Below are 24,355 nucleotides of genomic sequence, written 5' to 3'. Positions count from 1 at the left end.
ATTCATAATTTCTGTTCACCCATAAATGCTTTGTGCCAAAATTGGTTTAAATAAGTTGAGCTGTTGTAGCCAAGAAGCCGAGAATGTTCATATATTTTTCATATATTTTACTCAGCTGACCTAAAAAATAAAATCTAAAAAAATGAATTGTAATCATCCTCAAATGTTAATAAAAAAATAATTATTAGTAGATTAGACACGAAGCTATTATATCAAGAGATAATTGATAAAGGTACCTAGAAAGGATACTTGCAGATAATGATTATATACTTACAGTTCCTGTAAATTTGACAAACCATCGAAGGCATTGGTCTGAATAATGGTTATCTTGTTGTTATGTAACCACCTTAAACAGATTTTTAAAATAAACAAAGTGCATTTGTTTCACTTAACATAATTCAGACAAGTATCATTTCTACAGACATTTAATTTATTCCTTCAAAATGATATTGATGGATGGGACTGTAAAGCTGTAAGCGTTATTAAGATTGGGGATTTTTTTCAAAATACTCCTCTAGTCGCTTAATGAATCACTGTTAAACTCAAAAACAGCAAAATTTACATATTATATATTTAAATCAATCATTCATGAGAGACCAAAAAGAATTTTTCAGTCTAATTTTTTCTTCTGCTCTTATTTCTTTTTTTATGGACACTTGTTCTTAAATACTGGTGTTTTCCCCTTATGTTTCATTGTAATATGAAATTCTTGATTCTTGATAAAGTTTTGTGCATGCCAAAATATGTTACTCATATTAACATTTGACAACATACACAAATATATACTGAAAAACATATGCATATATAAACTGCCAATTTAAAAACCAGTTATTTTTTATTATATAATTAAGGGACGACTTATCAAAACAGTTACCTTCATTACCGTATTATGCTCAATTTTGTGAATTTTACAATTAATTTTAAAAAAATAATTTCAGTTCAATCATTTGAAATACCGGTTGCAGTGCTATATATGTATATATCATCACAAGTTGTAAATCAATGGCATGCGTTTCATATTTCTGGTTCATACATTATTTACAACAGAGAAATGGTAGGTCTATACAAAAGTCAATGTGGATAAACAAATTAAACAAATAAAAACGAACAAAAACATGATTAAAAGTATGACAGCTGATGTTACTTCTGACATCAGATTTCAGGAGAGATTAAATCTAAGATATTAGTTTAAGAACCTTCTGGTAATTCTTCAATTAGTATCAAACATTATACACATGTAGTAAAAAAAAACATAGAAGGATTGAACAATCACAAGCACATTTAAACTCGAATGGGTTCATCAAGATGTACCGGCAGCTAAGTTAAATTAAAAAGTATTAAGCACCATATGTATTTGTCTAAAGCGTGTGCATATTTTGTGTTGTTGAAGAAAACATTATTTGTTATTTGAAATCTTCTCTTTTTCAAAGATTTTTTAACTAAAATTGAAACCAACTCTAATTTCAACGAAAACTGCATGGAACCAAACGATAAATATTTGTGGAAAATGATTCAATAGCAGAGAATATGATAGACGTGTAGTGGACATATATAACGGTTTTTGTTACAATAAATTCTAGACAAGCTTACAGTTTACGTAAATTGTATAAGCTTGAGAAGACATTGTCCTGTATCGTGGTGATTTCGTTTTCGTAAAGAATTCTATAAAAGCAATAACAGAAATCATATGTAGATAGTCCTTCTACAATATATACCCTGAAGAATCGTGATCTTCATCAAAATCTATTTTTAAAAACGATTAATGAAACCCATCACTGTTCATAGTGGTTCAAGCATGGTTCGAAATTCATTCATACGTAATATAGATTACAAATGCTACTTGCATTGATTTTGAAATGTAATTTCTCAAATAAATGAGTTTTATTTTTGTAATTTATAAAATGATAGAATTATAACTACAGTATAACTACTTTGCATTGCAGTTTATTATTCTTAATTATTTTTTGTGCATACAATAAAATGTAAATCCTGTAAAAATGGTACAACATATACATGTACGTACTAAAAATATATTTATAGCTTAACTGTGAATTACTTAATTATTTTTTTTGGGTGTGGGGGAGGGGGGGGGTAAGACGAATCATACACTGACATACACTTACTTTCATTGCCGTTTTTTGCTTAAAATTATGAGTTCTACTATTTGCTTTAAGAAACAGTTCAATAATTGAAGTGAAAGTTGATTTGGGATACAAGTATATACATCACATGTCGTAAATCAAGGGCATGTTTTTCTTTTCATATTCATGGTTCATACATATTTCATGAAATGAAGTGATGAAGTGGTATACAACAATTTACGTGAAAACCGAATTAAACAAATTAAAATAATCGTCTATAACAAAAACAATAATAAAAGTATTACAGTTGATTTAACCCCTGACAATGGTTTCCTTGAGAGATTATGTTTCATGTTTTCTTTTATGAGCATGCTGGTAATTCGATTAGTTCCTAAAAGTATAGAAAGAAAAATATATAGAGAGAGATGAAAAAAAGTACATTGTAACTCGAAAAGGTTCGTCGTAAAGATGTAGCTATGTTACATTAAATCATGCACTGATATATGACAATGGTTTTCATAAGAAATAAAGGAAAGAAATTTTCAGTTGATGTAAATATGTTGTAATGACGAAACATTTCTAACTATCAACTTCAGTTTTGAATCCAAATGATTTTGCATAAATAAATAATATTCCGCAAAAAATGCCTATGACAATATGCGAAAATTTATTTTAGGATAGAAACAATTACAAATGCATACATATTAATAATTTTAGAAGATATCTGGCTAACAGAGGGGTTGTTTCTGTTAAATATTAAAATTTAGGACCTTTCTCGTTAATTGTAGACTTAACAATGCTGCAAACTAATATAATGATAAAGTGGTATACAACAATCTACGTGAAAACCGAATTAAACAAATTAAAATAATCGTCTATAACAAAAACAATAATAAAAGTGTTACAACTAATATAATGATGAAGTGGTATACAACAATATACGTGAAAACCGAATTAAACAAATTAAAATAATCGTCTATAACAAAAACAATAATAAAAGTATTACAGCTGATTTAACCCTGACAATGGTTTCCTTGAGAGATTATATTTCATGTTTTCTTTTATGAGCATGCTGGTAATTTTTCGATTAGTTCCTAAAAGTATAGAAAGAAAAATATATAGAGAGAGATGAAAAAAAGTACATTTTAACTCGAAAAGGTTCATCGTAAAGATGTAGCTATGTTACATTAAATCATGCACTGATATATGACAATGGTTTTCATAAGAAATAAAGGAAAGAAATTTTCAGTTGATGTAAATATGTTGTAATGACGAAACATCTCTATCAACTTCAGCATACGTTTGTGTTGAATCTAAATGATTTTGCATAAATAAGGTCGTTTAAAGCAATCGCTAATTAAACGCATTTAATTGATTTCCGAAAAACACAGGTGGTGGGTCTTTTGACACTTTCCCCGATTGCTGCGAGTATAAAAGAGGGGCGCACGTGGCGTTTTTCACCTCTCGCTCGATAGCTTTCCCAGCGTTTCTGCACTTTTGATAATTGTTTGTGCTAAGTCCACCAAGGCAAGCAGGCGGACCAAGGGAGCCAGGCAGGATCAGGGCAGAGGGGGGAGACGAAACCTAACCGCTGTCCACCACGCAGACACCAGGGCAGACCCTGAGATCGAGCGGGTTGCGATTGGTACAAGTACCCAGGCCTGGGAGGATATTCATGCCTCCACGGGAATGGTGGAGGAGCATGTGCCGCTCACTACTAACTATAAGGGTAGGCAATTAGTTTTTTCTACTTCGGAAGCTGCCCTGTCACCGGCAGTTAATTTCGGGGCGATGCCAAACATGGAGGTTTGCGCTGGGGACGATAATTATAGGTGCCCATGTTCCAATCATGTTCCAACCGCTTTAAAACAAAAAAATTTGGGCGGGGAACTATATAAACTTAGTCCTGCTTACAAAGGGAAGCGCTGAACTGCAGCAGTTCACTGCGGGTAGTAATTTTGTCTAAAATGATAGGGGGGAACTCGAGGCTAAGCCCAAAATTTTTGAATCAAGATAACAACAATCGATAAATGGACTGATGTTTTTCGGTTATTTATGCACATATATATTCAAAGGCACCCAGTGAGGACAGCTGAATTGGTTTAATATATGTTTGTCAATCGCATTGCAGCGAGGAAATTTCCGGGCATGGGATGGAGAAATTACGACGAGCAGTTTAGAGTTCGTCAAGCAATCTCTTACCGAAATTGGTCAAAATTAAATTTATGGCTACGCTTGATCGCTGTCCCACCCAGGACGGAACTTAGCCTCGCTGCACCGCATGCACCAAACCAAACTGGTGTCTGCTTCAGTTACAATAGAGGCCGTTGCATTACAGCCAGGCCGTTGCATTACAGCCAATTGCAAATAGGCGCATTTAGGTTCTCTTTGTAAAGGAAAGCACCCAAAATCAAGTTATGCAAAAAATGATACTTTTCGTACCTCAAAAGCCTCAAACAGCACCGATGCAACCAATAAAGGTTAAAAAGTTTAAACTAACAAATTCCTCTATAAGTACTGCAGCTTTAAAAAATTCTCTTACAAATTATCCGAATTTGGAAGTAGCAAAAGAACTTATAAATGGTTTTCAATTTGGTTTTCGATTGTATTACTGGGGTCCTCGAGAAAAAACAGAAGCCCATAATTTGCCCTCTTTTTATAAACATGCAGATGTCGCTAGAGATGAATATCAAAAAAGAAATTGATAAAGGAAGGATGGCTGGCCCATTTAAATCACGACCTATGTCAAATTTGCGAGTTTCGCCACTGGGAGTAGTGCCCAAGAATGCGGAGGGGGAATTCAGGGTAATTCATCACCTCTCATACCCTACCAATAACTCCGTCAACGATTTTATGATTATTGAAGGCATATTTAAGAAATCGAAAACCAACTTGAAAACCATGCCATCTCTTATAGGATATCTAAATTTTGCTTGCAGAGCAATTCCTCCAGGTCGCACTTTCTGCAGGCGGCTGTCGAATGCAACGCATGGTTTCTCTCAACCCTATCATCATTTAAGAGTAACGAAAGAGATAAAAGCGGTTTTACTTGTATGGCTGGAATTTTTTGACAAATTTAACGGCTTTGTGGTATTCCAAGAAATGTTTTGAGTAACTAACATAGATTTAGAATTTTTTACAGATAGCTCGGCGCGTCGAGGAAATGGTTTGGGAATTTATTTTAGCGGTGCATGGACCTACGGTGTATGGCCAGAGTTTTGGCTCAATAAGGGCTATACTAAGGATATAACTCTGAGTTGGATTTTTTCCCTTGCTTGTTTCAGTATTTTATGGGGAGAAAAGCTGCGCAACAAAAAAAAAAGTTTTGTTAGATCCGATAATCAATCAGTGGTACATATTGTAAATTCGATGACATCAAAATCAGAATAAGTAATGATCATGTTGCGCAAAATCGTTTTAAAACGCTTGCAGTTGAACATTTCATTTAAAGCACAGCACGTCTTGGGCGTTCAGAACTTATTGACGGACAGTTTGTTACGTTTACAATTTCAGCGATTTCACAAGTTGTCTCCGGACGCAGACAGTCAGCCGACACCATTTCCAGGGGCACTTTGCGTTATTTTCAAGACGAAATCACTCGATTGTTAGCTGCAAGCATTTCAGCAAACACCAGGGCTGTATACTTACAAGCTTTAAAGAATTTTTAAGATTTCAGAATATTGACAAAACTACCTGATAAATGACCAATCCCTTCAAACTATATTCTGTCTTATATAGCATATCATTCAGGCAAGGGCTCAGCAGCTTCAACAGTTTTATCCTATATTTCGGGTATTAGCTATGTACATAAACTGAGACAATGGACCGATCCGGCAGATTTATTCATAGTTAGGAAATCTTTAGAAGGGTTGCGAAGATTAAATAGAACAAAAGACAAAAGAGCACCTATTTCGGAGGAGCTTCTCGCTAAAATCTGTGGCGTTCTAAATCAAGTGTGTTATTCGGAATATGAAACATTCTTGTTTAGATCAGTTTTTACCTTCGCCTTTTACGGCCTATTTAGGGTAGGGGAATTAGTGTATACCTGGGAGAATTGTGCCCATGTACCCTTAACTATTAAGGATATAAAATTTTGTACGTCAATGAGCGTTACTTGCGCCTCTATTTCTGTACGATTCTCTAAAACTGATCAAACAGGAAAAGGTATCAATATTTTATTACCATCTATTCATCAAAGAAACATCTTGCAGTGAGACCACGTGTTGAGAGTTCATTATTCGTGCATAGCAATAAATCCCCGCTACATGTAACTAGATATCAGTTTAACGCAGTCCTAAGAAAAACCCATTCGAAAATTAATCACCCAATTTCTGCTTACAAATCACATTCTTTTAGAATTGGAAGTGCAACGTGTCCTGCCTTAAAAGCGGTATCAGATGACAAAATCCAATTATTGGGACGCTGGAAATCAAGCGCATTCCTAAAGTATATCAGAATAGATATGATAAAAGCTTTGTGGATGAGTTGTATTTACCATATTATTTATTGCTTCCTTAGAGCACCTTGTATGGATTGTGGGATCTTCAATTGTTTACTAGGCATGTAGATAGGCGGCTACAAATCTGACTACTAACTTACGCTTGTAAAATTTAGGCGTTCAGGTAACCTGGATTTGCAAAAGGGGCATGAAATTGGGGGGGGAGCTTATTGACTCTATCGAGCAAAAGTCCTCCCGCATATTTAATTATACACCTAGGGGGAATGATATCACATCAATTAAGAGCGAGGTATTATGTACCAGAATAGAGCACGACATATGTTTAATAACAAACAGATTACCAAGTTGAAAAATGATATATTCTGATATACTCCCGCGCCGAAAAGGGATAGGGGGTCGTGACACATATGTTCCGAACGGAAGCGAAAAAGAGTTGATAGAGCTGCTCGTAGGGCAGTCGCATCAGTAAACGGCAGAGTTATTAATCACCCTGATATTGAGTTTTCGGAGGAGGGGCTTCACCGCGCTGACGGAGTCCATATGTCTGACTTATAACAAACACTTTTCAATCAGCTATAGAAGCTTTATCTCATCTTAAATTTTATTTGTTGGGTGGCAGAGATGTATAGACATCTCTGAGTGGCGGATATGTCAGACAAGCAGAGATATTTGTCATCATTATATTAATTTTTGTTATGTATGATTATCTATTTTACGTGATTTGTAGAGCATGTGGTGGCTCGCTAAGGCTACCCTAGGAGCCAATACAAGCTTGCTATGGAGTGCACTAGAAGCTTGTGTGAGGGATCTGTTTGGTATAACAGTAACCTCGTACCCCGTTCGGTATAACGGGTGGTTATTTTTGCCCTACTCGGTATAGTGGGCTTACCTGTTCGGTATAACGGGTGGTTATTTTTGCCCTGCTCGGTATAGTGGGCTTACCTGTTCGGTATAACAGGTGCCTCGCTAAGGAATCCCCTAGGAGGCAATTACATATCCCAGCTGACTCGCTAAGGGGTACCCTAGGAGTCGATTTATACATATTGTTATGCCTTGCTATGGATTACCCTAGAAGGCGAGGTGCCATAACGCCCGTTACCGATTTAGGTGTGTGGCACCCATGATTGTTAAATGCTTGTCTGACATTTGTCATTGAAACAATTATTAAAGCTGTGGCCTTTATCATCCAAAATACATGTTTTGTTATTTTTTCGGAAAAATATTCAATTAAATAATATTCCGCAAAAATGCCTATGACAATATGCGAAAATTTATTTTAGGATAGAAACAATTACAAATGCATACATATTAATAATTTTAGAAGATATCTGGCTAACAGAGGGGTTGTTTCTGTTAAATATTAAAATTTAGGACCTTTCTCATTAATTGTAGACTTAACAATACTGCAAACTTGATTCTTTTTACATATGTTTTGATAAATTTTTCAATAGAGTATACGAGGGCGTAATGAAGCAATATTCTGTAAATATCCAGGTCAACATTATTTGTTTCTGACAACATTTTGTATTTATGGTTCTTACATTCAAACAATGATATCACATGCATCTACATGTATATCTGATGTAAGGAAAATTCGTTTAACTGTTACATGTAACTAATGTAGCAGAAATGCCTATGGTTAGAAAATAAGAGAAATTCTGTTCATGTAAACCGGAAAAATACTATCAAATTAAATGATAAAAAGTTATTGAATAGATATCGGGGTGTTTATCCCCTGTCGGTGTCCTTGCATATTCGGTCGGTTATACTGGGCATAGGTCAGGCAGGTCTATTTTCCAATGTACAGACAATAAGTTATCAGTCGGATTTTAAAGAGTCGTCAACATTCATTGACGCCTTAAACAATCAGACATTATCCACAGGTTCAGGTTGTATTTGGTTGAAGACATCCGTTAATCGGTAAGGTTACAGTTTTTGCTTTGAAAAACATCATTGATTTTCCATACTTAAATTTGTAAAAAGAAACATATGGGGATAACGAACAGGGATCAAGATCAAAAGTTCATAAAATAATACAAAATACAATGTAGGAGCAAAGCAGACACGGACCTTCAAAACATCAGAAATGGGATCAGGTGACTTGGAGGAGTGAGCACCAGTTAATTTGGGTTTTCAAATTATTAATTTACTTTCAGTACATAATAAATAAGCACCCTCTTATACCACCCCAAAATGGAACCACTGACGAAGGGGCCATGAAATTCACAATTTTAGAAAAAGACACTCTTCCTCATCATAACTGTGTATTTTATTCGTCAGCTTAATTGACAGAAGCAGAGGAGAAGATTTTGAAAGATTTAATGTTTTTTATTATATAATAATAAGAGTTCCACCCTAACAAAAGAAACCTGACCCAGGTGCATTGAAATCCACCATTTTGGACGAGGCACTCTTCCTCATCATAACTAACTACTTAGTTCGTCAGCTAAATTCGACGATTTTCAAAGATTTAATGCATGTTCACCATACAATCATAGGAGTCCCGCCATAACACCAGAGCCCTTGATCAAAGGGCCATTAAATTCACAATTTTGGAAGAGGCAGCCTCCCTCATCAAAACATTTTACTTAGTTCATCAGCTAAATGCGTTACAGCAGAGAAGAAATTTTCAATGATTTAATGCATTTTTTAGTAAATAATCATTAAAACCCTGCCATAGCGCCAAATATCCTGGCCCTAAGGCACGAATTTCAAAATTTATGGTTTTGGCCCACCTCTCAGGTCCGAGAGGGACGGGGACCATGACATTCATAATTTCTGTTCACCCATAAATGCTTTGTGCCAAAATTGGTTTAAATAAGTTGAGCTGTTGTAGCCAAGAAGCCGAGAATGTTCATATATTTTTCATATATTTTACTCAGGTGACCTAAAAAATAAAATCTAAAAAAAATGAATTGTAATCATGCTCAAATGTTAATAAAAAAAATAATTATTAGTAGATTAGACACGAAGCTATTATATCAAGAGATAATTGATAAAGGTACCTAGAAAGGATACTTGCAGATGATGATTATATACTTACAGTTCCTGTAAATTTGACAAACCATCGAAGGCATTGGTCTGAATAATGGTTATCTTGTTGTTATGTAACCACCTAAAACAGATTTTTAAAATAAACAAAGTGCATTTGTTTCACTTAACATAATTCAGACAAGTATCATTTCTACAGACATTTAATTTATTCCATGAAAATGATATTGATGGGTGGGACTGTAAAGCTCTAAGTGTTATTAAGGGGATTTTTTTCAAAATACTCCTCTAGTCGCTTAATGAATCACTGTTAAACTCAAAAACAGCAAAATGTACATATTATATATTTAAATCAATCATTCATGAGAGACCAAAAAAAATTTTTTAGTCTAATTTTTTCTTCTGCTCTTATTTCTTTTTTATGGACACTTGTTCTTAAATACTGATGTTTTCCCCTTATGTTTCATTGTAATATGAAATTCTTGATTCTTGATAACGTTTTGTGCATGCCAAAATATGTGACTCATATCAATATTTGACAACATGCACAAGTATATACTGAAAAACATATGCATATATAAACTGCCAATTTAAAAACCAGTTATTTTTTATTATATAATTAAGGGACGACTTATCAAAACAGTTACCTCCATTACCGTATTATGCTCAATTTTGTGAATTTTACTATTAATTTTAAAAAAATAATTTCAGTTCAATCATTTGAAATACCGGTTGCAGTGCTATATATGTATATATCATCACAAGTTGTAAATCAATGGCATGCGTTTTGTATTTGTGGTTCATACATTATTTACAACAGAGAAATGGTAGGTCTATACAAAAGTCTATGTGGATAAACAAATTAAACAAATAAAAACGAACAAAAACATGATTAAAAGTATGACAGCTGATTTTACTTCTGACATCAGATTTCATGAGAGATTAAATCTAAGATATTAGTTTAAGAACCTTCTGGTAATTCTTCAATTAGTATCAAACATTATACACATGTAGTAAAAAAAACATAGAAGGATTGAACAATCACAAGCACATTTAAACTCGAATGGGTTCATCAAGATGTACCGGCAGCTAAGTTAAATTAAAAAGTATTAAGCACCATATGTATTTGTCTAAAGCGTGTATATATTTTGTGTTGTTGAAGAAAGCATTATTTGAGCCTCGTTGGATAGAAATCGACCTTATCGTATGCAACTTCATAATGAGAAAAAAGCGAATAAAGTTGAGAAAGATTTCCCGGTATTTTTACTACACATGGTTTTCACGTTAAGGAATGTTTTAGACATCGTTAACTGCAGTTCAAAGATTTTTTTTTAAATTGGATCATTTTAAACATGTACTAATAAAATAAACAAATTTTAAATGTATTCCCCTTCGTAGAGCCTTATTTTTTTATTGTTACCATGGATCAATGTAAACAAAAGCCAGAGGAATCCCGAGTGCGATCTGCACTTATTTTTTTTTTCAAATAGCAGAAGACGTAAGGCCATATCTAACACCAGATAAATAATAAGTTGGTAAACATATAGCGGAGGAAAAATGGCATGGTGCATTACTGAGGAAGTACAGAATGTATTTTTAATTGTAGTTTAGAGTTTAAATTTTAGCCTGAGGAGACGTAATCTGGTACAGAAAATCACATGTACTGATGCAGTAATAGCCTAGTGTGTGAACTGCATTTACTATCATCGTGTGCACATGTATTCATTCATTCACGATTAAATTTGCAATATTATATTAGATATAATACTTAATGTTTCATTTCTTTGAATGAATTTACGTGTATTTTAATAATTTATCACAGAAATTAACCAACCAACCAAAACAAAACAAACAGCTATGCATATCGATTCAGTACAAAGTATCCAAAGGCCACGATTCAACAACTTTTTAAACGCACTTTCCTTACTACAATATTAAGTAGGGATGTGCGATTTTATCGGTATACCGGTATGTCGCGATTTTTTTGTTGCGTGATACGTATCGTGATACGGAGGCCTAAATACCGGTCTTTTGGTACATGTTATAAAATCCAGAAATAATTCATTTATTTGTTCAATCTTTCAAATTACAATTACATAAAGTATAACAAATGTTGTAAAAAGTGAAAAGAACGGCATCTTACCGTCCAAACATAATTGATTTTATATACATAAAAATTTCAAGAAAATAAAATTTCATTTTTCTAGCATATTTTCTAGAAAAATAATGACTTTTCATATAAAATCATTGTAAAAACTGGTTTTCAAAGTATCATGATATTATCGTGATATTGTGGGAAAAAATTGTGATATATCGCGATACGAAATTTTTGGCGATACCCATCCCTAATATTAAGAGATATCAAGAAACAAGTAATACTTGTATTGTTTAAGGCAATTTCTTCATATATCAGTAATTCTCAAACGGAAACACGTAAATGTCCGAAGATTGTGCAAGTTGCTTCCCTTTGACGCAAAAAGAGGCTCAACACGGGGAAACATTTCCTTAAAAAAGATCTTTATTATCTCTATCTAAACTTTTGTCTCTCTTCCATTACCAGATTTTAAGTTAATTTCCTTAAATATTTCACTCCTTATTTTGCAAGTTTATAAAAAATACTGACGATGGATTATCAATGATGTTTAAATTTTTTTAACTTGGCTGGCGAAAATGTAAGAAGATGGGCCCGGTTTGTAAAACATATCCTTCCACGTCATTAATATTACAAAGAGTTGTAAACCAAAAAATATACTCTAAAGTCGGATGATAAAAAACAACAGTTTTGTGAAAGGTGTTTTAAATATTTAGCATAATGTTAAGTAGTTTGAACTCCGTTAATACCAAACTTTTCTGCAAAAATCATCTTGAGCAGTATTTCACCTGTTCGTGAAGAACGGAATATGGTTCCGTTTTGTACTAAGACTTTCAATTATAACGTCAAAACGTTTTCTACAAATTCTTCTACAATTCTCTTTTTTTAAAGAGAGGATGGATACCCACAAAAGATAACTAAATTATAAATCTCATTTTTTTTATTTGATTTTTTTTATTTATAAAATCATAAAACAAATAATTGAAATGTCTATAATTTTATAAGTGTTGTGTTGGACTGGGTTAGGAACGGGATAGCAGAATGTTGTCAATGCGTACGCTGCGTGCCTTCATGCATATTATTTTTCTCTAAAGGAGAGTTAATGATTTTTTTTTTGGGGGGGGGGGGGGGGGCTTCTTAAGTCAGCATACATGTATATAAAGCTACATCGCTGGCTAAATATGATATATTTTATTTTAGAATCCTACGCACCCAAGCTTAATCCGACTATCTACTTCATTTATTCCTTTTTTAATTGGTTTAACTGCATTTCCTAATAAAATATTTATTAAGACATTCTCAATAGAGTCTATACATAATCAATTCTCTTTTTAACATTTATTTCGTTTGCAGTTAATCGACTTGTAAAAGAAAGAAAATGTTCTTTCACATGGTTTTATATCGTAATTCAACATAGCTTGTGTTTTTCTTTTTCTTTCCCTCAATGCATTTCTAATACTCCGTGTAACAAAGAAATTATAATTTTTGCATTTCTGAAATTCACATTAATATCCCTTCATTTTTTGTTGTTGATAAAAATATTTAGTAAACGATAAATAAACTCTCTATTTCAGATTCATTAGAATGTGGCGTTACAAATAAACTATCATCGTCGGAAATCCACGAGTGATCTAGTCTTTACTAATCACCCGGTGATACATGTAAGTAGTGATGATAAACTATATGCTACAAAGAACAAAAAATGAAAAATCATCCTCCAAAAATGATGCATTCATACTTATTGAGTCGAGAATTTCAGCCAATGTGTATACAATTATGTTTCCCGTGACTTTCCGCTACATGTAACTCTAAATCTTATTTTTCTTAAATTAGGTGGGGTCTCTCACATACGAAGTTAATAAAAATGTACGAACGACGCATGATTATTTTTTTATTTTACAATGAACTTTAGATTATTTACATCAAATTGATTTTTAAAGTAAAATTTTGTACATTATGAGATATTTTGTTAATGAACACAGAGAAAAATCCTTTTGAACGGTTAACATATTTTTGAAATTATAGTCCGTCGGCTGGAACGTTAAATAGTTCCCTATATTAAGGTTATCAACTACATGTATTTTGCATGCAACAGATAAAAAAATTCCCGCCGATAATTGCTGAAATCTTGCTGACTCGGCGTTGAGCAAAATTCAATCAGTCAATAATTTGTACATGTATATTTACTTATTTATTTTTCTATATTATGGATAATAGACATTTGATGAAAAGACGATTGGGTTTTTGCTAGGAGCGGGGGGGGGGGGGGGGGATAGTTTAAAGACATAATGGCTAATTTTTTTTCGAGCTATCCGTCCAATTACAACCAAGCGAGAATGATGTGGAGGGAAAGAGGATGTATATATAAGAACTAGCTATTTGAAGGTGAATGTAGCTGCAGTAGAGACGGTTTTAGAGGGGGGGGGGTGTCCTAATAAAATGAGCTTACTTTTAGACACAGTGCTAGTATCACACCATGTTTGATTTTACGTAATCACTATGTATATACAGGTGGATGTGATTTTTTTAAATTTACCTTAAGAATAATTAGTATAGCTTGATTTAAGTTTTGGTTTTATTGGCTGCATGGTTAATGTATTTTCTGTAAGAAACTAGGTATTTCTGAGATCAAATTCGAATCCCTGTATATTTTTTTTACTCGATTTCATTGGTTCCCTTTTCTTTTACATGGTGATTACGTAAAAACAAACATAGTGTGTTAACTAACTTGCATGTTTTGATGATACAGGCTTTATCAAACGTAAAGGCGGCATAATGTAGATCTATATTTTGTTTATTGGAAGTTCAGTTATTCATAGAGACAAAGCTGTCGGTACGAAAGACAGAAAAGTAGAAATTAAAGATCTTGGGGGGGGGGGGGTGTTGGTGTTGAGTATTTGCTTTTTAAAGAATTTAAAATACAATAAACACAGTTTTTGGGATTGTACATCATGATCATCTGTTTTTGTCATTTATTAAGCAATTCATTTAACTTAGTCTTAATGACCGCTTGCATTGCTACGCGTTGATAGGTGCCCTACCGAACAACCTGAGAATAAACCATGACGTCACAATTGAATCGTGAAAAAAACACGATATGCTCTGAGTTAATTTTGCAAACATTCCAATTTCAAAATGTAATAACTTTGTTATAATTGAAAATATTTTGATTCCGTTTTCAGTTTTTGTAATGGTTTTACATGGACCATTAAAAAACACAAAAATTCGATAAATTTTGCCATAAGGTCGATTTCTATCCGACGAAGCTCATTTGTTATTTGAAATCTTCTCTTTTTCAAAGATTTTTTAACTAAAATTGAAACCAACTCTAATTTCAACGAAAACTGCATGGAACCAAAAGTTAAATATTTGTAGAAAATGATTCAAGAGCAAAGAATGTGATAGACGTGTAGTGGACATATATAACGGTTTCAGTTACAATAAATACTAGACATACTTACAGTTTACGTAAATTGTATAAGCTGGCGAAGGCATTGTCCTGTATCGTGGTGATTTCGTTTCCGTGAAGATTTCTACGAAAGGAATAACAGAAATCAGATGTAGATAGTCCTTCTACAATATATACCCTGAATAATCGTGATCTTCATCAAAATCTATTTTTAAAAAACGGTGAATGAAACCCATCACTGTTCAGAGTGGTTCAAGCATGGTTCGGAATTCCTTCATACGTAATATAGATTACAAATGCTACTTGCATTGATTTTGAAATGTAATTTCTCAAATAAATGAGTTTTATTTTTGTAATTTATAAAATGATAGAATTATAACTACAGTATAACTACTCTGCATTGCAGTTTATTATTCTTAATTATTTTTGTGCATACAATAAAATGTAAATCCTGTAAAAATGGTACAACATATACATGTACGTACTAAAAATATATTTATAGCTTAACTGTGAATTATTTAATTATTTTTTTGGGGGATGGGGGGAGGGGGGGGTAAGACGAATCATACAGTGACATACACTTACTTTCATTGCCGTTTTTTGCTTAAAATTATGAGTTTTACTATTTGCTTTAAGAAACAGTTCAATAATTGAAGTGAAAGTTGATTTTGGATACAAGTATATACATCACATGTCGTAAATCAAGGGCATGTTTTTTTTTTCATATTCATGGTTCATACATATTTTATAAAATGAAATGATGAAGTGGTATACAACAATCTACGTGAAAACCGAATAAAACAAATTAAAATAATCGTCTAAAACAAAAACAATAATAAAAGTATTACAGCTGATTTAATCCCTGACAATGGTTTCCTTGAGAGATTATATTTCATGTTTTCTTTTATGAGCATGCTGGTAATTCTTCGATTAGTTCCTAAAAGTATAGAAAGAAAAATATATAGAGAGAGATGAAAAAAAGTACATTTTAACTCGAAAAGGTTCATCGTAAAGATGTAGCTATGTTACATTAAATCATGCACTGATATATGACAATGGTTTTTATAAGAAATAAAGGAAAGAAATTTTCAGTTGATGTAAATATGTTGTAATGACGAAACATCTCTATCAACTTCAGCAACTTAATTTAAAAAATTCCCCTTCATTCTATTGATTTTGTTTTGTAATTTTATTTTTTGAAATGAATTTTACAGAGTAAGAATTCCATTCTGTTCACGTGCCAGAAGCTTTGATATGCTAAGCCTTGTAAAGCGTTACATGTTACGGAAATATAAAACGACACCCCTATCCCCTGCACTACGGCCAAAATAAAACAAAATGAAAGCATGTCGTTGCGGTTTTATGTCGTGTATTTTCAGCATTGAATTTTTTTTTATGTCAGCATTTACATGAAGAAATAAGACCCGACCCTGAACTTATAACGGTTTTTTGTCAATCAAAAAAAAATAAAATCAATATATGTGCTTATACATGTATAATGATAATTATATATCCATAATTTGATGGCATGTTAAACAATATATTTCACACTGATAAGTGCAATGAGATTATAACTCCAGTGAAGAAATAGGTTTTTAACTTTTTAGCACGATAAGTGATCTGTTAAAAGACATTCAATGCTGATCGAGCTTGAGCTTTTTTTAAAGACAAACTTCTTCATGGCTTTAGAGATTTATTTGCAGATAATGCTTAAAACATTTGAACTATTTTAAAAAAAACAGCAACAGGTAAGTACCAAAGAGTTACAATTAAATTAAGTTTGGAGATCTTGAAAATTAATACCCATACATGTAGTTTAAATAACAAAAAAGATTATTTCTTTCATTTTACAGTATTTTATTACTTTATTTTGAAAACTCATCTTTTTCAACAGAGTTCCACATATCTCAATATCAGATAAATAGATTCAATATAAATATTTTTATCTATACCCTCTATTCTCTCTCTCTCTCTCTCATCAGATTAACTTGACCAGCTCTATTTAAGTTAGTACATTTAGAACATTTTGTTTTCATTTTGCTTGTTTTAATTTCTCTAAATTGAAGTGTCTTAGTGCAACAAGAAAATAATTAAGACAAAACAACGTTTTTAAAGTTTAATTTATTTAATCATGATTCATGAAACGGTAGATACTATACATGTATATACTTTTTTAAATGAAATTCGATTTAGATTATTTCATGCAAAAAAAAAGCTATGGATGAAAGATTTTTAAAAAGTTAAATACGTTTGTTCAATGCTACAGTTTTCCTTTTTTTTTTCTTTTTTTTCCTTTTCTACATTAATGAAACCTTGTTCCCAAAGAACAACAATATTTTTAATTAAAAAATTATAATTATGCTGACAATTAAAAGTGTTTATATCTCTTAATCCGGGAGCAAATTCATGCGAATGACAGTCCCTCTCTGGTACCCCTGTTACATCGATTGTTGACATCAGAGTTATCTCTCCTATTTTTTTATTTATACAAAATACAAACATCTTGACTGTCATTAGCTATTCCCGTTGACGCCATTTTATCTAAAAATAGTAACAGATTGGAAGGCACAATTCGTTCGAATTTGTTATGTGAAGTAAACATTGATATGAAAGTGAATACACTGGATCTAAGCAATGTCAATTGAAAGTAACTAATTAAGTAAGTAACAGGAAGTTTTTTATAATATATTATTTCTCTTTATGTACACAGAAATCATTTCATAAAGATACTTTGAAGCAAATGTACTTTCAATGAATAGCACAGCATATGCGAAAGTTTTCATATATTTATTTAAAATCTAAGATTAAGTAAGAAAAAGTACTTTCTAACGATTTTTAACATAATTTATGATTTTTTCATGAATAAACTGATTCTCTAAAGAGTCGCACAAACTCCCACAATATTTTTTTAAAATGTGTCTTCATCGGGATCGGAGACATATTTGTCATGTTGTGATTTATGAAGAATGAAGCGTTACACGTTTTTAAAAGGGAGTAAATTTAGTATATTTTTGACATATTATCATATATTTCCCATTTTTTCAATTGAATATTATTGAAAACATTAAAATCAGTCATTTGGATCTCTCCTTTATTTCAATCACGCTCGAGATTCATCTCGAAGTTGTCTTTCCTGATTATCTCTCCTAGGTGCTAGAAGTTGTCATTGTTTGGGTATATTTTGGCATCAGTATTGACTTTATTCCATATAATTTAATGAAAAGTATGCTTATACCTTTCATCTTTCAGACTTTACACCTCAAAAACCAAACAATTAATGTTGAAATCTTTCTTTTAATTTTTAGGTGGAATAGCTACTGTCATTCTTACACATTTTTGCTAAATTTGTAAAAACGTAGAAGATATATGTTTAGTTTCAACATTAGTACAAACAATTTAACAAAAGATTAAGCAGTATGCACCGATGGATCAATGTTCTGTCTATCTGTCAACATGTGATCGACGCGATAGCGAGAGTGGTGGAGCGGATCTCAAAAAAGGAAGACAATTTCCCTTTGCAATATTTTAACAATGTACTCCTGTCTAACTTGTATCTTAAATCTAGTATAAATATGTAAATAAATTTAAATTTATCTATCTAGAGTATAGAGGTTGATTTATAATTCTATCAGAAAAGCACCTTGTCGACAGCTTCTCATCTTCGGCGAAGATGACAGCCTAATTCTATGTATGTAGGAAAACTATTGGTATTAGAGACGCATAATAGATATGTTTGTTAAGAAACCAGTTCTAAATGTTTTTATTTATATCTATTAAAATCAGTAGATTCAGAGATTCGGATATTGATTTAATTAATTTATCAATGAAAATAGATTCCACATGTTGGAAACAGCAATAAAAACTCGGATGCGTCAAACGTCAAAACACGTGGTTTAAAAAAATTCTGCGTCGAAGTTCACCGTCAGTCTGCAACGTCATATCTTTATGACGTTATTTCTCTGTTTTGGCAAAAATGCCATAAGGCCCTTTTGTCATGGGCGCAATCATGTATGAAACCAAAAGTTAAATAGTTGTAGAAAATGATTCAATAGCAGAGAATGTGATAGACATGTAGTGAACATATATAACTGTTTCTGGTACAAGAAATACTAGACATATTTACAGTTCACGTAAACTATATAAGCTGGTGAAAACATTGTCCTGTATAGTGATATTTCGTTTCCGTAAAGAATTCTACGAAAGAAATAACAGAAATCAGATGTAGATATTCTTTTTACAATATATACCCTGAAGAATCGTGATCTTCATCAAAATCTCTATTTTTAAAAAACGATGAATAAAACCCATCACTGTTCAGAGCGGTCCAAGCATGGTTCGGAATTCTTTCATATGTAATATAGATTACAAATGTCACTTGCATTGATTTTGAAATGTAATTTCTCAAATAAATGAGTTTTATTTTTGAAATTTATAAAATAATAGAATTATAATTACATTATAATTACTCTGCATTGCACTTTATTATTCTTGATAATGTTTGTGCATACAATAAAATGTCATTCCTATGAAAATTGCACAACATATACATGTACGTACTGAAAAAATATATATAGCTTATCTGTGAATTAAAAAATGTTATTTTATTATAATTTTTGGGGCGACGAATCATACAGTGACAAACACTTACTTCCATTGCCGTCTTGTGCTTAAATTATGAATTTTACCATTTCCTTTAAAAACAGTTTAATTATTTGAAGTAAAGGTTGATTTGGGATACAAATATATATCGTCATATGTCGTAAATCAAGGGCATGTTTTTTATATTCGTGGTTCATACATTATTTTCAAAATGATATAATGAAGTGGTATACAACAATCTACGTGAAAACCGAATTAAACAAATTAAAATAATCGTCTAAAACAAAAACAATAATAAAAGTATTACAGCTGATTTTACCCCTGACAACGGTTTCCTTGAGAGATTATGTTTCATATTTTCTTTCATGAGCATGCTTGTTATTCTTCGATTAGTTCCAAAAAGTATAGAAAGAAAAATATATAGAGAGAGATCCAAAAAACAAAAGTATATTTTAACTCGAATGGGTTCATCGTGAAGATGGCAATGGTTTTCAAAAGAAATAAAGGGAAGAAATGTTCAGTGGATGTAAACATCCCTAACTATCAACTTCAGAATACTTTTGTATTGAATCCAAATGATTCTGCATAAATAAATAATATTTCGTAAAAATGCCTCTGACAATATACGAAAATTTATTTTAGGATAGAAACAATTACAAATGCATATGTATTTGTATTAATAATTCTTTAAAATATCTAGCTGAGGAGTTGTTACTGTTAAATATTCAAACTTACATGTAGGACCTTTCCAATTAATTGTAGACTTAACAATGCTGCGAACTTGATTTCTTTACATATGTTTTGATATATTTCTCAATAGAGTACACGAGGGCATAATGAAGCAAAATTCTGTAAATACCCAAATCAACTTTATTTGTTTGTGAATACATTTTGAATTTATTGTCTTTACATTATAACAATGACATCACATGCATCTTCAAGTATATCTCATGTAAGGAAAATTCGTTTAATTCTTACATGAAACTAATGTTGTAGAAATTCTTATGGTGAGAAAAAAAGAAAAATTCTGTTAATGTAAACCGGACGATACTATCAAAATCAATATAAAAAGTTATTGAAAAAATATCGGGTTATTTAATTATCCCCGTAGGTATACGTGCATATTCGGTCGGTTTTACTGGGCATAAGTCAGGCAGGTCTATTTCCCAATGTACAAACAATAATTTATCAGTCGGGTTTTAAAGAGTCGTCCTCATTCAATGACGCATTAAACAATCACACATTATCCACTGGTATAGATTGTATTTGGTTGAAGACATCCGTTAATCGGTAATTATAAGGTTACAGTTTTTGCATTTAAAAAAAATCATTGATTTTCCATGCTTAAATTTATAAATAAGAAACATATGGGGATAACGAACAGTGATCAAGATCAAAAGATAATAAAATAATACAAAATACAATGTACAATGTAGGAGCAAAGCAGACACGGACCTTCAAAACATCATAGATGTGATCAGGTGACATGGAGGAGTGAGCATCATTTATAGCAGATTAGAAGATTTTCAAAGTATTGATTTACTTTCAGTATATAATAAATAAGCCCCCTCAAATACATGTACCACCCAAAAATGGAACCAGTGACCAAGGAGCCATGAAATTAACAATATTGGAAAAGACACTCTTCCTCATCATAACCGTGTACTTTAATCGTCAGCTTAATTGACAGAAGCAGAGGAGAAGATCTGAAAAAATATGTATTTTATAATATAATAATAGAGTTCAACCCTGACAACAGAACTCTGACCCAGGGGCCCTGAAATTCAGATTTTTGTAAGAGGCACTCTTCCTCATCATAACTTTGTACTAAGTTCGTCAGCTTAATTCCAAGAAGCAGAGGAGAAGATTTTCAAAGATTTAATGCATGTTTACTATACTATCATTAGAGCAAGCCATAACATCTGAACCCTTCATCAAAGGGTCACTAAATTCACAATTTTGGAAGAGGCAGCCTGCCTCATCAAAACTTTTTACTTAGATCATCAGCTAAATGCTTTACAGCAGACAAATTTTTTTTAACAATTTAGTGCATTTTCAGTATATAATCACTAAAGCCCCACCATAGTTCCAAAAAACCTGGCCCTAGGGGACAATTTCAAACTTTTGGTAGAGGATTTAATTCTTATAACAATCAAGCCACAGTTTAATTCCTTGATGTCCAGAAATATAAAGGAGAATTTTTAAAGATTGCATTATTCTTAATGGATTTGACCCACCTCTCGGGCCCGAGAGAGGCAGGGACCATGACATTCACAATTTCTGTTCACCCATAAATGCTTTGTGCCAAAATAGGTTTAAATAAGTTTAGAGGTTGCAGAGAAGAAGACGAGAATGGTCAAATATTTGCGCAAGGCGATCGACGTACAGGCGCACGACAACGAAAAAAACAGATAACAAAATGTTACCTGAGTCTACTCAGGTGACCTAAACAATGAAATCTAAAAAATGAATTGTAATCAAGCTCAAATGTTAAATAAAAGAAATCTTTATGAGTAGATTGACATGAACCTATAAAATCAAGAGATAATTGATCAAGGTACTTAGAATGGATACTTGCATATGATAATTATTTACTTACAGATTCTGTAAATTTGACAAACCATTGAAGGCATTGGTCTGAATAATGGTTATCTTGTTGGAATCTAACAACCTAAAACAGATTTTTAAAATAAAACAAAGTGCATTTGTTTCACTTAACATAATTCAGACAAGTATCATTTCTCCAGACATTTAATTTATTCCATCAAAATGATATTGGTGGATGGGCCTGCAAAGCTCTTAGCGTTATTAAGATTGGGGATTTTTTTTAAATGCTCCTCTAGTCGCTTTATGAATCAGTGTTAAACTCAAAAACAGCAAAATTTATCATATTATATATCTAAATCTATCATTCATAAGAGACCAGAAAGAATTTTTCAATCTAATTTTTCCTCTGCTCTTATTGGTACTGTTTTATGCACATTTGTTCTTAAATACTCATGTTTTCTCCTTATGTTTCATTGTTATATGAAATTCTTGATTCTTGATAACTTTTTGTACATGCAAAAACATATTAACATTTGACAACATGCACAAGTATTTACTGAAAAACATATGCATATCTAAACTGCCAATTTAAAAACCAGCTATTTTTTATCATATAATGAAGGGACAACTTGTCAAGACAGTATCCTCCATTACCGTTTTGTGAATTTTACTATTTATTTGAAAAAAAAAATTCAGTTCAATCATTTTAAATAACGGTTGCAGTACTATACATGTATCTATCGTCACAAGTTGTAAATCAATGGCATCCGTTTCATATTTGTGGTTCATACATTATTTACAAAGGAGAAATGATAGGTCTTTACCAAAAATCTATGTGAAAAACAAATTAAACAAATAAAAAAAACTTGAACAAAAACATGATTCAAAGTATAACAGCTGATGTTACTTCTGACAACAGATTTCAGGAAAGATTGACTTTAAGATATGAGTTCATGAACCTACTGGTTATTCTTCAATCAGTTTCAAACATTATAGTAAAAAAAAAAATAGATGGATTAATCAATTACAAGCACATTTAAACTCGAATGGGTTCATAAAGATGTACCGGAAACTATGTTAATCTAAAAAAGTATTAAGCACCATATGTATTTGTCTAAAGCGTGTGCATATTTTCTGTTCTTGAATAATTTTTTTTAATGTTATTTGAAATCTTCTCTTTTCAAAGAGGTTTTAACTAAAATTGAAACCAACTCTAATTTCAACCAAATATGTATGAAACCAAAAGATAAATATTTGTAGAAAAATGATTCAATAGCAGAGAAAATGATAGACATGTAGTGAACATATATAACAGTTTCTGTTACAATTAATACTAGACATACTTATAGTTTACGTAAATTGTATAAGCTGGCGAATGCATTGTCCTGTATCGCGGTGATTTCTTTTCCATAAAGAATTCTACATAAGGAATAACAGAGATCAGATGTAGATAGTCCTTTTACAATATATACCCTGAAGAATCGTGATCTTCATCAAAATCTATTTTTAAAAAACGATGAATGAAACCCATTACTGTTCAGAGCGTTCCAGGTATGGTTAGGAATTCTTTCATACGTAGTATAGATTACAAATGTCACTTGCATTGATTTTGAAATGTAATTTCTCAAATAAATGAGTTTTATGCCTCCTCTTTTCCCAAAATGCCATGAAAAAGGACAAAAGACAAATGTATATTGAAGTTGAATTTTATTGATCAAAATAAAGGTTTTGATCAATAAACAAAATTGTAGTTAATATAAGCATCAAAGGTTACCAACAAAATGGACAGTTGTTCTTTACACCTATAAAATATTTCTTACATACATGTATAATAATAACAGAACACAAACTCTATATTAACTACTGTTTGCCGAAAACAATTGTAAAACATGTATATACAGTTTTCTTCATACAAAACAAAATCCAGAATTTAACATGTAAATAAAGAGAGTATACAATGTATAGTTTGAATGTTATAAAATTGGCAAAGGTGGGGTCAATTATCCTGACCACACTCTAAAGTGGTTCAGGGGAGGAGGGAGGGTAAATAAAAAACTGGTTAAAATGATCCCAAAAAATCTTTGTTTTCCTCCAGGCTAAGTCTAGTACAAAAAGGACGCTATCTCTTAGCCAATGAAATCCAAGGAAAGTTGAGAGGCTACATACGGGTTACTGAT

The 24,355-nt window shown here is 32.0% G+C and overlaps 1 long non-coding RNA gene across 2 annotated transcripts; it reads right to left on the bottom strand.

Moving 5' to 3' along the window:
• Positions 1–262: 262 nt before the first annotated feature.
• LOC134229124 (uncharacterized) lies at positions 263–22,289 on the bottom strand. 2 transcript variants are annotated; one of them, XR_009984125.1, is made up of 5 exons: positions 22,231–22,289; positions 15,085–15,156; positions 9,584–9,655; positions 1,591–1,662; positions 275–346 (listed from the first exon to the last, which is right to left on the bottom strand). It is a non-coding gene; the product is annotated as an uncharacterized LOC134229124 (long non-coding RNA). The 2 variants fall into 2 exon arrangements; XR_009984126.1 differs by lacking the exon at positions 1,591–1,662 and having other exon boundaries at positions 263–346.
• Positions 22,290–24,355: the final 2,066 nt, after the last annotated feature.

This window comes from Saccostrea cucullata, unplaced genomic scaffold, assembly GCF_032062105.1.
Source record: "Saccostrea cucullata isolate Sc308-1 unplaced genomic scaffold, CSIRO_AGI_Scuc_v1 ctg4718, whole genome shotgun sequence".
In the NCBI taxonomy this organism is placed as follows: Eukaryota; Metazoa; Mollusca; class Bivalvia; order Ostreida; family Ostreidae; genus Saccostrea; species Saccostrea cuccullata.
Note: the sequence above shows the minus strand (reverse complement) of the source record. Positions and strands in the feature narration are given on the sequence as shown.